Here is a 15,981-nt window from a genome sequence, read left to right on the forward strand (position 1 = left end):
CAGGACGGGTCGTACTGTTCATCACTTTGACATAAAAAATCATGGCGTGGCTGCTTGGGACGTGGTGATGCAGGCCTTGTTGTTCCCTTGACATCAACTATCGTACGCATGCAAAACCAGCTCCACCTTTAATCAATCAAAACCTTGAAAAATGTGCTGCAAATTAGTACTAGTATTACCAATACTAGTACATTAGGATTTGTCTTATGCATGTTCGGTCGGAAGTAGCAGGCGACGAGTAAGCACTTAGCACATAAAAAAAGGAAAGAGGAGGGAGAGAGCCTCCCTATTGGCGCCGATCTGGGCACCTACCAGCCGGCCAGCCTCCACTATGCAACATGCGCAGTACGGGCAGACGGTATCCTCAGCTGGGTCGCCGCGTACGCAAGGTAGCCCGGATTCGAAGTACCACCAGACGGCGAACAGAATTGCTGCCGCCGAAATTTTATTAATCCGATCTGTCCGCAAACAAATAGCACAATGTGGCAACAACAATTTTGCAGGAGATAAAATTTACATAAAGCAGATCCGACTGAAAAATATCACCTGATCATCCCATCGATCTGTGACAATCACCCAGCAGACTCTCAATGAAAACACCAATGTCAGTGTCAAAACCGGCGGATCTCGTAGTAGGGGTCCTAAGCTAGGCGTCTTGGAGCGATGGTAACATAGACACGGGGTTTTACCCAGCTTCGGGCTCTCTTGATGAGATAATACCCTACATGCTGCTTTTGATTGTATTCATATGGGTGTAGTACAGAGTACACGTATCTACTATGAGATTGTAGTAATGAATATGAGATTGTCTATTGACTAGCCTGGCCTCGGTTTATATAACACACCGGAGGCCTAGGGTTTAGGAGAGTCCTCGTCTTGGGTGCCAAGTCTTGTGGAGTCTTCCTTGTATGCGGCAGGGGTTGTCCGAACTGGCCCATGAGTATACGGCCATGGGGGTCCTCGGCCCAATCCAACTGATTGGGAGACGACGTGGTGAGTACCCCCTAGTCCAGGACACCGTTAGCTCCCCCTGAAGATGTGCATATAGATGACTTGCGTTTGAATGCAAATGCACATGGCAGGTTTTGCTTTGTGGAGGCCATCATCAAAGTGTGAAGACAATGCATTATGCATATAAGCAAGTAAAGAAGATACAGATATGCATAATGGAAAATGGAGCTCTGCAGAATGACTTCATGCGGGATTTATCATCGCATCACAGAATAGCAGATAAAGTAGCAGACGACCATCAAGTTTGAGTGTTACACTCAGAGAACCAAATGTATCAAAAGGCGAGAGTTGTAATACTTGGCAAAAATAATGCAGCCATCCATAAGGACCCCTTGAAGACTATCAACTCATATGCTTCTCCCCCTTTTGTCAGTAATGACCAACAAGGTTTGAAGACATAGAGTATCTACTCGTTCCCAGAAGGAGCAGACGGTGGAGCAGGGTCATTGCTGGAGTTTTGTGGTGCAGAGGGGCCCGGTGCAGAGTCGATATGCAGTGCATACATGGTTGGTGAAGTGGCGTCATCTTCTTCATCGACGACATTGGAAAAAACAGTTGCAGACGAAGATGAATACTCGGAGTGTTCAAGAGAGGGAGTACGGCGCCAACTTGCATTAGGCGGAGGCCTGGAGTCAAACTTGAAGCTTTCAGTGAAGCCATCTGCTTGAAGATCATCTTCAGAACATAGCAGAGTGAGGCTCTTTCAGGACCGCCTTGCATTCTCATGGGCAACAAAAGAGTTCTTGATAGCCAGATTGCGAATGCGATTGACATCCACCAAGAGACTATGCATTTGACGCTTCAGCCAGCCATCGTGCTTGTCCTGCTTCTGATGTAAGGCCACAAGCAGTTCTCGATCATTGAGGACTCGAAAACGCTTCTGAGGCCTTTGAGAAATTGTACTGGCAGTGGCTTCGGTATTAGCACGGTGAGGCAGACGCACATTGCCAGCAAGCGGATAGGCAGGAACAGCAGCATTCTGAACATGGACTCCTTTAATGTCTTCAATGTCTTCACACATTTTTAGGGGTCATCTCTGGTAGGTAAACCGAATCAATATGGGACTACTACATGTGGTATCCTGCAATTGTCACAAACACATTAGTCCCTCAACCAAGTTAGTCATCAATACTCCAAAACCAACTAGGGGTGGCACTAGATGCACATACAATCTCCCCCTTTTTGGTGATTGATGACAAACTGGTTGAAGTTTTCAACGGGGATAAAGGTATGGGAAAGTTTAGTGTCGTGAGTATTGTCTTCATACATAAGACGAGGCTCCCCCTGAAGATGTGCATATAACTGACTTGTGTTTGAATGCAAATGCACATGGCAGGTTTTGCTTTGTGGAGGCCATCATCAAAGTGTGAATACAATGCATTATGCATATGAACAAGTAAAGAAGATAATGATATGCATAATGGAAAATGGACATCTACAGAATGACTTCGTGCGGGATTTATCATCGCATCACAGAATAGAAGATAAAGTAGCAGACGACCATCAAGTTTAAGTGTTACAACTCAGAGAACCAAAAGTATCAAAAGACGAGAGTTGTAAGACTTGGCAAAAAGAAATATAATGCAGCCACCCATAGGGACCCGCTTGAAGACTATCAACTCATATGCTTCTCCCCCTTTTGTCAGTAAGGACCAAAAAGGTTTGAAGACATAGAGCATCTACTCGTTCCTAGAAGGAGCAGACGATGGAGCAGAGTCGTTGCTGGAGTTTGGTGGTGCAGAGGGGCCTGGTGCAGAGTCGATATGCAGTGCATACATGGTTGGTGAAGTGGCGCCATCTTCTTCATCGACCACATTGGCAATAACAGTTGCAGCTAAAGATGAATACTCAGAGTCTTCAAGAGAGGGAGTATGGTGCCAGCTTGCATTTGGAGGAGTCCTGGAGTAAAACTTGAAGCTTTCGGTGAAGCCATCTGCTTGAAGATCATCTTCAGAACATAGCAGAGTGAGGCTCTTCCAGGACCGCCTTGCATTCTCATGGGCAACAAAAGAGTTCTTGGTAGCCAGATTGCGAATGCGATTGACATCCACCAAGAGACTATGCATTTTATGCTTCAGCCAGTCATGGTGCTTGTCCTGCTTCTGATGTAAGGCCACAAGCAGTTCTCGGTCATTGAGGACTCGAGAATGCTTCTGAGGCCTTTGTCCAACTGTACTGGAAGTAGCTTCAGTATTAGCACGGTGAGGCAGGCGCATATTTCCAGCAAGCGGATAAGCAGGAACAGCAGCATTCGGAACATGGACTCCTTCAATTGGATGCATGAAGCTTTGATGATCAGCATTGTGAAGATATATTGGCTCCTTGGCAGGCTCAGGGTAGATGGCTTCAATAGACAGATCAACCTCAGGCAAGAAAACCAGATGGTTACGTGCAGAAGGCTGATAGTTGACAGTTGAATGAAGCTTGATTGGGCGCATCACCCATGGAGCGTAGAACTTCAAGCCAAAAAGATCAATGCCAGATGCAGCAAGCTGTGTGATGAAAAAATCCTGGGAGTTGAACTTGATGCCATTGACGATATAGAAGAATGTCCCTTGATTGACCAGAGAGTATGATAAACTGTGCGGGGCAAGTACTCGAGGTCCTGAACAAGGAATTCCTTTAGATATTCTGCATCACGAGGCAATGGCTTCATCATGCTCAATATCTGACTCATATTGGGTTTATGACGTTGAAAAATGCTCTATAGCCCTTCTGTGTGGCGCTGACAACCAGGTTCGTACAAGTCACCTAGAGTGGGCAGGGAGGTGAGCTCAATGATGTCCTGAGCTTTGGCTTCATGATGCACATCACCTAACATCCACTCAAGGGTCCATGTCTTTGGATCCCTGTTGTATCCACGAATGTGAAGAGTAGCATAGAATTGTAGCTGAAGCTCTTCATTCCAGTGCTCTTTGGCTGTGACGAATTCCAGAAGGCTAGCATCACGAAAGCAATCCATAGCTTCCTCAAGACAAGGGGGCCCAGGCATATCTTCACAATCAAGGCGCATGTGAAGGAAGATTCACTCTTGGATGTAGAGAACACAAGAGTAGTAGCTGCGCTATTGGTGGCTCCAGAAGTGATCAGAAGAGATCCTTGGCTTTGAGTAGGGATTCTTGTCACAGTTAAAGAAGGTGTTGTGGGCTCTGAAGCTATTGATACTGAAGGATCCTGGGGCTGTTGCAGCACTAGGAAATCTTGGCAGTCTTGGCTTGGACTTATGTACTTGGGGTTGTTGAGGGAGTCCTGGATTAGGGGGTATCCGGACAGCCAGACAATATACTTTGGCCGGACTATTGGACTATGAAGATACAAGATTGAAGACTTCGTCTCGTTTCTGGACGGGACTCTCCTTTGCGTGGAAGGCAAGCTTAGCGATTCGGATGTGTAGATCTCCTTCTCTGTAACTGACTCTGTGTAACCCTAGCCCCCTCTGGTGTCTATATAAACCGGAGGATTTAGTCCATAGGACAAGAACAATCATAATCATAGGCTAGCTTCTAGGGTTTAGCCTCTACGATCTCGTGGTAGATCAACTCTTGTAATACTCATATCATCAAGATCAATCAAGCAGGAAGTAGGGTATTACCTCCATCGAGAGGGCCCAAACTTGGGTAAACATCGTGTCCCCAGCCTCCTGTTACCATTAGCCTTAGACGCACAGTTCGGGACCCCCTACCCGAGATCCACCGGTTTTGACACCGACATTGGTGCTTTAATTGAGAGTTCCACTGTGTCCTCACGATAAGGCTCGATGGCCCCTTCAATCATCTTCAACGACGCAGTCCAAGGGGAGGTTTTCCCTCCTGAACAGATCTTCGTATTCGACGGCTTCGCACTGCGGGCCAATTCGCTTGGCCATCTGGAGCAGATCGACAGCTACGCCCCTGGCCACCAGGTCAGGTTTGGAAATCTAAACTACATATCCGACATCCATGGAGACTTGATCTTCAGTGGATTCGATCCCATGTCAGGTGCGCCGGATAGTCCCGACAAGCATGACCTAGATCTGCCATCCGACAGTACTTGGGTTATCGCGCTTGCAGCCGCTCTGAGAAACAATCCGGGGCAGATTGTGCCATCCAAGGACGGGTGGGTGGAACCCGCCACGGAGGTAGCACACTCATCGGCCTTGGAGCCGAACACTCCTCCCACCTCCTATGAGGTCGGTACCCTCGGACCCCCGGACTCGTCTCTGGCTACAGGATCCGAACCGCTTACGCCCGTGCCTATCAAATCTGATTGGGCACCGGTCATGGAGTTCACCTCCGCGTATATCTTTCAGCACTCGCCCTTGGGTGACGTGCTAAACTCATTAAAGTCTCTCTCTCTCTGTCATGAGACTCTTGGCCGAACTATATCCGGCTCGAGTGGGAAGTGGACGACGAAGAAATTTGTTCCCCACCCACCACCCACTTAATAGCCACTGTCGTTGACCTAACCGACGTGCTCGACTTTGACTCTGAAGACATCGACGGTATGGACGACGATGCAGGAGACGAACAAGAACCACCGCCTATTGGGCGCTGGAAAGCCACCTCATCATATGACATATATATGGTGGACACACCCAATAAAGGGAATGCCGATGAGGCGACGGAGTATAAACCCCCGGAAAAGCAATCTAGGCACCGGCGTCATAGGCGCCGCTCCAAGCCCCGCCATAGCAAAAATGACGATACCGACACAAGAGATGACAATAGTCCTGATGGTGCCGAAGACGAAAATAATCCTGCCGATCCCAGCTTCGAGCAGGCCGAGCAGGAAGATGGGCAAACTAGCCCCAAGGAACAGGCAACAGATGGAGAATCAGAGGATGACAATTACATTCCTCTCTCCGAAGACGAAGTGAGCCTTGGAGACGAAGAATTCATCGTGCCCGAGGATCCCGTCTTGCAGGAGCACTTCAAGCGCTGGCTTATGGCCACTGCAAAAAGCCTGAAGAAAAAGCAGCAACAGCTTCAAGCTGACCAAGATCTGCTAACTGATAGATGGACTGAGGTCCTGGCTGCCGAGGAATATGGACTCGAGCGCCCTACAAAAAGTTACCCAAAGCGTAGGTTGCTACCTCAACTCGAGGAGGAGGTGTTAGAGCCCACGCTACCAGCGCATGATGTGGCTGACCGGCCACTCCGTGGCCGAGACAAAGCGGCTTACAAGCCCGAAGTCCAGACCGCACCCCGTCGCCAAACAAGCAAAAACACGCAGTCCGGGGGCTACACGAAGGACCTGTGAGATGTATTGGAAAACAAAGTAGGACAGTCAAGATCAATCTACGGACGGGGGCGCGCCACAATGTGCGACGATGACCGTCATGTGGGACACACTAAACAAAAGTCCGGCTGGGCCGAGTACAACAGACCAGACCCATTCGAACTGCGTCGTGATGTAGCCCGGCATAGAGGCTCCACACACCCCCTACGCTTCACTGACGAAGTAATGGATCATGAATTCCCAGAAGGGTTTAAACCCGTAAACATTGAATCATATGATGGCACCACAGACCCCGCGGTATGGATTGAAGATTTTTCTCCTACACATTCACATGGCCCGCAGAGATGATCTACACGCCATCAAGTATCTCCCACTAAAACTCAAGGGACCAGCAAACTCCATCGGTAGCTGGGAGAACCTGGAGGATGCATTCCTCGACAACTTCCAAGGCACTTATGTGCGACCGCCGGATGTTGATGACTTAAGTCACATAACACAACAGCCCGGAGAGTCGGCCAGGAAATTCTGGACTCGGTTCCTAACTAAAAAGAACCAAATTATCGATTGTCCGGATGCCGAAGCCTTAGCAGCTTTCAAGCATAACATCCATGACGAATGGCTTGCCCGACACCTCGGCCAAGAAAAGCCAAAATCCATGGCAGCCCTTACAACACTAATGACCCGCTTCTACATGGGGCAAGGACAGTTGGCTGGCTCGCAGCAACATCACACCAAAAGACTCTGGCGATTCAGACGCCAGAGACAGCAACGACAAGCCACGATGCAATAGACACAAGCGTTAGAACATTGGCAAAAACACTGAAGACACGTCAGTCAACACCGGATTCAGAGGCTCGAAATCCGGTCAGCGGAAAAAGGCATTCAAAAGAAACAATCCGGGCTCGTCCAGTTTGGACCGCATACTCGATCGCTCATGTCAAATTCACGGAACCCCTGATAAACCAGCCAACCATACCAATAGAGAATGTTGGGTATTTAAACAGGATGGCAAGTTGAATGCCGAATACAAGGACAAGGGGCTGCATAGCGATGACGATGTCGAGCCCCGACCGCCGAACACAGGAGGACAGAAGAAATTCCCTCCCCAGGTGAAAACGGTGAATATGATATACGCAACCCATATTCCCAAGAGGGAACGGAAGCGTGCACTACGGGACGTCTATGCGATGGAGCCAGTCGCCCCAAAGTTCAACCCATGGTCTTTGTCGGTGTCAAAACCGGCGGATCTCGGGTAGGGGGTCCCTAACTGTGCGTCTAGGTGGATGGTAACAGGAGACAAGGGACACAATGTTTTTACCCAGGTTCGGGCCCTCTCGATGGAGGTAAAACCCTACTCCTTCTTCATTAATATTGATGATATGGGTAGTACAAGAGTAGATCTACCACGAGATTGGAGTGGCTAAACCCTAGAAGCTAGCCTATGGTATGATTGTTGTTCGTCCTACAAACTAAAACTCTTCGGTTTATATAGACACCGGAGAGGGCTAGGGTTACACACAGTCGGTTACAATGGGAGGAGATCTTCATATCGTATCACCAAGCTTGTCTTCCACGCCAAGGAAAGTCCCATCCGGACACGGGACAGAGTCTTCAATCTTGTATCTTCATAGTCCGGGAGTCCGACCAAAGGTCTTAGTCCGGCCATCCGGACACCCCCTAATCCAGGACTCCCTCAGTAGCCCCTGAACCAGGCTTCAATGACGACGAGTCCGGCGCGCAAGTTGTCTTCGGCATTGCAAGGCGGGTTCTTCCTCCGAATACTCCATAGAAGAGGTTGAACACCAGGGTAGTGTCCGGCTCTGCAAAATAAGTTCCACATTCCACCGTAGAGAGAATAATATTTGCATCAATCGAATCTACTGACGTATTCCGCGGCATGACATCATGCCACGGCCTGGCCTTTATTCATTTTACTGTTCCACCTTAGCGTGTTTAGCGAGGCGGTTTCCTTGGCATGTCTTGTCAAAGCAGAGATCGTGTCCCCTTATTCCGGGATTCTCATCAATATGGGCGTGGGTAACCCAACCGTGATTTAGATATGACTCCCTAATTGAAAGCGGGTCTCAAACGGTTACGGAGAGGGCTCTTGGTATTCACCTCCTTTATAAAGGAACCAAGGCCCGGCTCCCTTCTTCTCAAACCAATCAAATCCGCCCCTCGCTTCGAGTTCCTACACCCAAAGCTCTAGTTTTAGGCGCTTCCGACCTTCGAAGATGTCCGGCTCCGACCTACAAGGCCGGTGGATACCTTCCTCCATTACGGAAGAAGATGTGCGAAAGCTAAGAGATGCCAGGTATCTAACCAGCGAAATCTCGCATAGACTGCCTACTCAAGGGCAAGCGGTTCCCGCTCCCCAGCCCAGTGAAAGCGTGGTGTTCGCATCTCACTTCCTTCGAGGGCTAGGCTTCCCGATCGATCCCTTTGTGAGGGGGCTTATGTATTACTACGGGCTGGAGTTCCATGACCTAGCTCCGGAGTCCATCCTCCAGATCTCATCATTCATTGTCGTGTGCGAGGCCTTCCTCCATATCACCCCTCACTTCAGATTGTGGCTAAAAACTTTCAAAGTGGAACCAAAAATGATCGAGGGGCAGCACGCTGAGTGCGGAGGGGCTATAATAAGCTAGGTGGACGACGCTCCATGGCCCGAGGGCTCTTTTCAAGAGGAGCTCGGCTTATGGCAACGGGACTGGTTTTACATCACAGCCCCTAGGGGTACCACATGGGTGGCACAACCTACTTTTCGCTCGGGTCCCCCACCACGGCTGGCGTCATGGGTTAATGAAGGACTTATCTGGGGGGCCGCCCAAAGACGTGCCCTTGCTGCAGGGCCGTATTCGAGATCTTCTAGAAAGAGATATCAATTCGATCGTAGTGGCGCAAGTCATGGTGATTCGCCGCACACTGCCCTGCAAACGTCGACCTCTCCGCCTGCGGAAGTTCAATCCGGAGGGACCACGAGTCCTACAACATTTCATGGGAATGCCACCCATGGAGATGTACAAATTGTTCTTCGGATCACAAGCAAGGTGTCCGGATTTGTCCGAGGACGCAGGTCTGAGCTGCAATCGCCCGGATGCTAAAGTAAGTAGCCCCGTATTTGGGTACACCATCCATATTTTTATCAAATCTACCCTTTAACAGAGTTGTCCTTTGAACATGAGTGGATGGAGAAGGCAAAGCTTATCAGGTGTCCAGCCCCCCTACCCGAGACCGTGCCGAATCCCATGCTGACTAGGATGTTGGAGGTTGCGCCGTTGGCGGAAGGCGAAGGGGGGACCCAAGGAGCTACCGCCTCCACGAAGGAGGCCGTTAGGAAGGGAAGAATCGAACATTCTCCTGACCAGGGAAAGAAAAGGACAGCCTCTGAAGACCCGGAGGTGATAACCTCAAAACGGGGAAAGAAATCTTCGTCAGAGGGTTCGGCACCTGAGAACGCCCCAGTCGAATCGCCCCCTAAAGGGGACCCGCTCTCCCCTGAGGCGTAAGTGAAGGGAGGGGTTCCATAATGAATCACACTCATGTTTTAGTCCTAAGGAAAATAACCGAAACATTATTTTGTAGTTCGGATCTCAACCCTTCTCAGCAGAGCTCATCTTCAGGGGATCTTCGTCCAGAGATGATAGAGAGCAAAACGCCTCCCCTTGTTCCACCGTCTCACGAGGCTGGCGACCCCGAGGTATCGTCCTGGAGGTTTTTTTTCAAGTTCGGACCCTGGAAAAGGTCATCAGACTAGTCTAGCGCCCTCTTGCGCACCGGCGGAGGGGCTGAAGGATCTGCTTGGTAGGGCGTCCATCTCAGAAGAACACCGTATGTTGATAGATATGGTGATTGGAAGGATTTCATCCGCGGAAAGCGGATTGTACGAGGCTGCCAGGAGTTTACTAACAGGCTTTGAGGTATGTAAAAAGGTGTACCTTTTGGTATTGCCGCATATTAAATGTGCCCTGTATGAATAGTAGCCCCTGAGACTTTGTGTGTCGTCATGAGTGACGGGGCACAGAGGATCATAACCCTAGGTATAATATGTTGCCTATTCTATGAAGGTGGCAAGGCGTTCGGTGGCTAGCCGGACTGATGAATCTGCCGAACTAAAGCGGCAACTTGATGTAGCAGATGCCGACATCGCGCTTGTAAATAAGCGGCTAGACGAGGCTCAAGGTATGCGAAAAAGACACCCAGCAATAGGAGCTTGATGCTCGGGCCTTATATATATTTTATGTAGATGGTGCTGCTGCCGTGGAGAACCTTCGGGTGGAACTTGCCCGAGCCAAGGAGCAAGCAAGCAAAAGTGATGCGGCTGTCGTTAAAGCGGCTAAAGAGCTAAGAGCCGAACAGGCTACTCATTGCCAGAGCAAGAAAGAAATAGCCGAGATGGCCATAAAATTGAAGGATGCTACCGACCGCTGTAAATATCTTGAACAAGAAGAGGTAGGGTGGCTCAGAAGGACCTTGAAAAGATCACTGCCGAAGCCAAGGATACTCGCTCTGCCATGAGAGCGATGAAGGAGGAGCTGCGTCAGGCCGGAGATATCACAGCTGGAAAGCCTTATATGCTGCGGATGAATTTCGGAGACCCCAAGTATGTTCCATTAGACCGGCAGTGGAGTGCGGAAAACACTTATCTGGATTTGACTGCAAGTGTGGCGGACGCGACCGAACACTTCCGCAGCCGAGGTGACCATGAATTGGAAGAGCTTTTTTGGTCGCAGTACCACAATCCAGAACGCCCACTGTCAGTATCCGACCGTTTAGCCGCCTGGGCGTAGCTGAACAGATTATCCGGACTCGCCATGAGGTATGTTGCGAGTCGTCTGTGGCCGGAGAAGCCGGAGCCGAAGAGTTATTTTGGCTTGGTGCAGCAGTTCCTTGGTTCGGTGCTGCATGCTGATGCAATGAAGAGGTCGGCGTGCATAGAGGGCGCACAGATGGCTCTTGCCTGTGTCAAAACATACTGGGCGGATATGAAGGCCAGTATTGTTGCGTCCCAGGATTCGGACGAAAGCCGAGTACCTGCCAAGCACTATTTTGAGGAAGTTCTTCCTGGCGCTCGTATAATAGAGTCGCAGTGCTCGAAGGATGTTGCGTTCGAATAGCTTATACTATTTGTAAAATGAATTTTGTTTGTATGAAAAAGGCTTTTTTATACTTGTGCTTGCAAGAATCATGATGCCTCCTGTGCGGCCGTTTAATGTATATATTTGTATATAACCTGAAAGATGGCAGTCGTTGGCTTCAGCCCCCACGCATAGAATGTGGGGGTGTTCGCAAAAAAGGCACCTTTTCACACTTAATCCAACGTCTTGGTCCTATAAAGGAGGTGGTGGCGCGGCGAACTAGGCAACTAGACTATAATGCTTTATCACTTTCACTTAGCCATAGGAGTTTGACAGTGGGGCTACTGAATAGCCCCTAGGGGCACCGCGCTCGCCGAATTCGGGGCGCGAGTGTGCCTGACCGGGAAGCGGCCCTTCGTTAATGCGGCGGAATCCTAAAGATTCCGAAAGTCATCGAGTGGTTGACTAGTCTCTCGCTATATCATGACAGTCAGTTTTCGGCTTTCTCTACTGAGGTGCTCACCTGGCCGAACCGGGGCACAATCGCAGTAGTTCTCCTGGTGCCGCGTTAGCCGATATAACGGAATGTAAGGGAGCAAAACACAGGAGCCGGGCAAACCCAACATTTGACCAAAGACATGATTCGGAGCTGATGCATATAGGGCCAAACTCGCGACGCCGAACACTCCCTAAGGTATACGGTCTTTATGAAGACGGGCCAAAATAGAGCCCTTGGTAAAAAAGCCCCTAGTGTCCAGGTATGTGCAAAATTTCTAGCGTGGCCACAAGCCAAGACGCCAGCCTCCTCCTCGGCTATAGAGAAAACCGGGGGATCTTATCAACAAGAGACAGTAAAAAAGGTTTACGCAGGGTCTTAATCTGAAAAGAATCCTTGAAACGGGTCCCTGCTGCATGCCTGCGCCTGTATCTCCGTTGTGCCGTATCCTGGACGGGCGTAGCACGATGTTCATCTGCGAAAGAGAGGAACTTAGTAAAAAAATAAGTGTGCAAGAAATCTATATCGAAATAAATAAAATATAGTTGGAGCAGGAGGTGGGCTGTATTGTCTCCGGGCGTGAGCACACGGAGCCCCTTGCACGGGGGTATGCGGTTATTAAGCATGTTGACACCAGACTCGTCTAGCCGTGTCCGAGATAGTAGGGCTGGATTTGTGGGCGGCTGTCTAGGCAGCCGCACCCTTGCCCGTACTTTGGGGGTCAATTTATATTCCCCTGTAATGAAATGATGCCCTTTGGGCTGAGCATTTTGAGTGTAAGGGATGCGTAATGCGGTATTGCGTTAAAGCGGGTGAAAGCTTCATGTCCCAGTAGCGCTTGATAGCGACTTACGAATAGGGCGATGTGGAATGGTAGCTTTTCGCTTCAGAAGTTGTCGGGTGATCCGAACATGACTTCTAACGTAAGGGAACCCATACTTGGGGTATCCGGGCCTAGCGTTACTCCTTGGAAGGAAGTGTTGCCGAGTTGGATTATAACTGGGTTTACCCCGAGTTTGCGGACTGTGTCCTGATATAACAGGTTCAAGTTGCTGCCACCGTCCATAAGGGCGTTCATAAATTGGAGTCCATTAATAATTGAATTTACCACCAAGGCAGTCCAGCCTGCGTTCTGGTCTCCTCTAGAGTAATCCTGATGATCGAAGGTGATTGGTTGTAACAACCAGTGGGGTTGCTCCTCTGGGGCTGGTTGTACGGCGCGTGTCTTCGTAGGTGCCGTTATGCTCTTCCCTTTTGTCACATGAAGTAGATTTACTGTCTTGACTTCTTGTGGGAACTTCTTTTGTTCTCCTGTGTTTTGCTTGTGGGGTGCATCGTCATCTTTGCTTGGTGTGTTGAGCCCCTTGTGTTCGGCGTTGAGCTTGCCGGACTGCTTAAAGACCCAACAATCTCTGTGGGTATGGTTTGCAGGTCTCCCCGGAGTGCTGTGGATTTGACATATTTTGTCCAAAATTTTGTTGAGGTTGGATAGCTCGTCCCTATCGTCTTTGGGGGGCGGCTTTTTCTGATTTTGCCGAGAGCTTTTGAATCCGGCGTTTACTGCCGTGCTCATCAGGTTGTTGTCCTTTATCTGGCGCGGTTCTTTGTTATGGCGCGGCTTCCCGTTCCCATCTCTGGGTTCGGATGTATTCGGGTCGCTGGTGCTGCTTCTCGCCAACCAGCTATCCTCTCCTGCACAAAAGCGGGTCATGAGGCTTGTTAACGCGACCATTGTTCGCGGCTTTTCTTGGCCGAGGTGTCTGGCGAGCCATTCGTCTCGGACGCTATGCTTGAAAGCTGCTAAGGCCTCTGCGTCCAGACAGTCGACTATCTGATTCATTTTTATAAGGAATCTGTTCCAGAGTTTCCGGGCTGACTCTCCGGGCTGCTGAGTTATATGACTCAGATCATCTGCATCCGAGGGTCAGACATAGGTCCCTTGAAAATTTTCCCGGAAAGCATCCTCAAGCACTTCCCAACTTCCTATGGTGTTTTCGGGAAGGCTTTTAAGCCAATGCCGGGCTGGCCCTTTGAGCTTAAGGGGTAAGTATTTTATGGCGTGGAGGTCGTCTCCTCTGGCCATGTGTATGTGGAGGATGTAGTCCTCGATCCAGACTCCAGGGTCTGTTGTTCCGTCGTATGCTTCTATGTTCACTGGCTTGAATCCGTCTGGGAATTCATGGTCCAGCACCTCATCGGTAAAACATAGGGGGTGTGCGGCGCCCCTGTATTTAGGTGTGCCGCGGTGTTCGGGTATTTTTTGCATTGCATCACTCACTGGAGCTTGCTTTCTTGGCCTATACATGGATCTAGTTGGGCCAGTTTTCTTATGTGAATTCTTGGACGGATCGCGTGCCATATTGAGTGCGTTGTCCTTTGATGTGTGAGATTGATCGTAGGGTCGTCTATCTGAACTTGTGGCTTCCTTATTTTTTGACTGTGGGGGCTTTATGGCCTCTTCATCAAATTCTGGTAGTAGTTTCCGCTTCGGATAGCTCTTTGTGTGGCGATTACTGCCGTACTTGTGTGCGGTATTGAGTACTTTGCCCCATCTGATCCTGAGTGCACCTTCCGCTGTCTTGAGCCTCCGCTTCTGCTTTCTCAGGCTACGTGCAGTGGCAACGAGCCTTTGGTGGAGGTTTTGATGTTCCAGCAATTTGTCTAGCATGAGGTCGTCTGGGCTATTATCTTTCCCGGGGATTGGTTGTTCGGATTGTCCGCCCTGTTTGGACGGATGCTCAATGACATGTTCATCGTCTGTTGATTCACCCTGCTCTATGGTTGGGTCTTTGTCGAGGTGGGGCTTGGCCTTGCGCTTACGCCGCCGCTTTGATTGTTTTTCGGGGGAGTGATCCCTGGCCGCATCCTTTTGGTCCTCGTTGTCGTTTCTGTTGTATGTGTCCACCATGCATACATCGTATGATGAGGTGGCTTTCTGGCTCCCTATAGGTGCTGGTTCTTGATTGTCTCCTTTATCGATGTCCATATCGTCGATATCTTCGGAGTCGAAATCGAGCATGTCGGTTAGATCGTCGACAGTGGCTATCAAGTTGGTGGTGGGTGGGGTTCGAACTTCGTCATCCACATCCCAACCACCCCGACCGTAGTTCGGCCGGGGTTCTTTCAACAAAGAGAGAGAGACTTTAGCGAATTTAGGATATCGCCAAAGGGAGAGTGCTGAAAGACGTCCGCGGCGGTGAACTCCATGATCGGAGCCCAATCAGGTTCGATCGAAAGGGGTGCGGAATATTTAGAGTCCAGAACAGAGTCTGGCACCTTGTAGTCATGGGCCTCGCAAAGGACTAGGCTGGTATTCGGCTCTATCGCCGCAGAGATTGCGGCTCCTGGGGCGGCGTCCAACCGTCCGTCCCTGGCTAGCGCAGTCGGCTCCGAGCTAATGGTCGGAGTGAACACCTGAGCGGCACTCTAGGCGCTGTCCGGCGGCAGAGCTAGATCATGCCCATCGAGACAGTGCGGCGCGCCCGATCGTGGCTCGAATCCGTCGAAGATCAAGTCCTCGTGGATGTCAGCCGTGTAGTTTAAGCTTCCAAACATGACCTGATGGTCAGGGGCGTAGCTTTCGATCTGCTCCAGATGGTCAAACGAGTTGGCCCGCAGTGCGAAGCCGCCGAATACGAAGATTTGTCCGGGGAGAAAAGTCTCATCCCGGACCGCATCACGATTGACGAGCGAAGAAGCCATCGGGCCTAAAGGCGACGACACAGAGGAACTCTCAATGAAAGCACCAATGTCGGTGTCAAAACCGGCGGATCTCGGGTAGGGGGTCCCGAACTGTGCGTCTAGGCGGATGGTAACAGGAGACAAAGGATACAATGTTTTTACCCAGGTTCGGGCCCTCTGATGGAGGTAAAACCCTACTCCTGCTTGATTAATATTGATGATATGGGTAGTACAAGAATAGATCTACCACGAGATCGGAGTGGCTAAACCCTAGAAGCTAGCCTATGGTATGATTGTTGTTCGTCCTACGGACTAAAACTCTCTGGTTTATATAGACACCAGAGAGGGCTAGGGTTACACACAGTCGGTTACAATGGGAGGAGATCTTCATATCGTATCGCCAAGCTTGTCTTCCACGCCAAGGAAAGTCCCATCCGGACACGGGACGGAGTCTTCAATCTTGTATCTTCATAGTTCGGGAGTCCGGCCAAAGGTCTT

The sequence above is a fragment of the Triticum aestivum genome, chromosome 3B (genome assembly GCF_018294505.1).
Source record: "Triticum aestivum cultivar Chinese Spring chromosome 3B, IWGSC CS RefSeq v2.1, whole genome shotgun sequence".
NCBI classification, from domain to species: Eukaryota; Viridiplantae; Streptophyta; class Magnoliopsida; order Poales; family Poaceae; genus Triticum; species Triticum aestivum.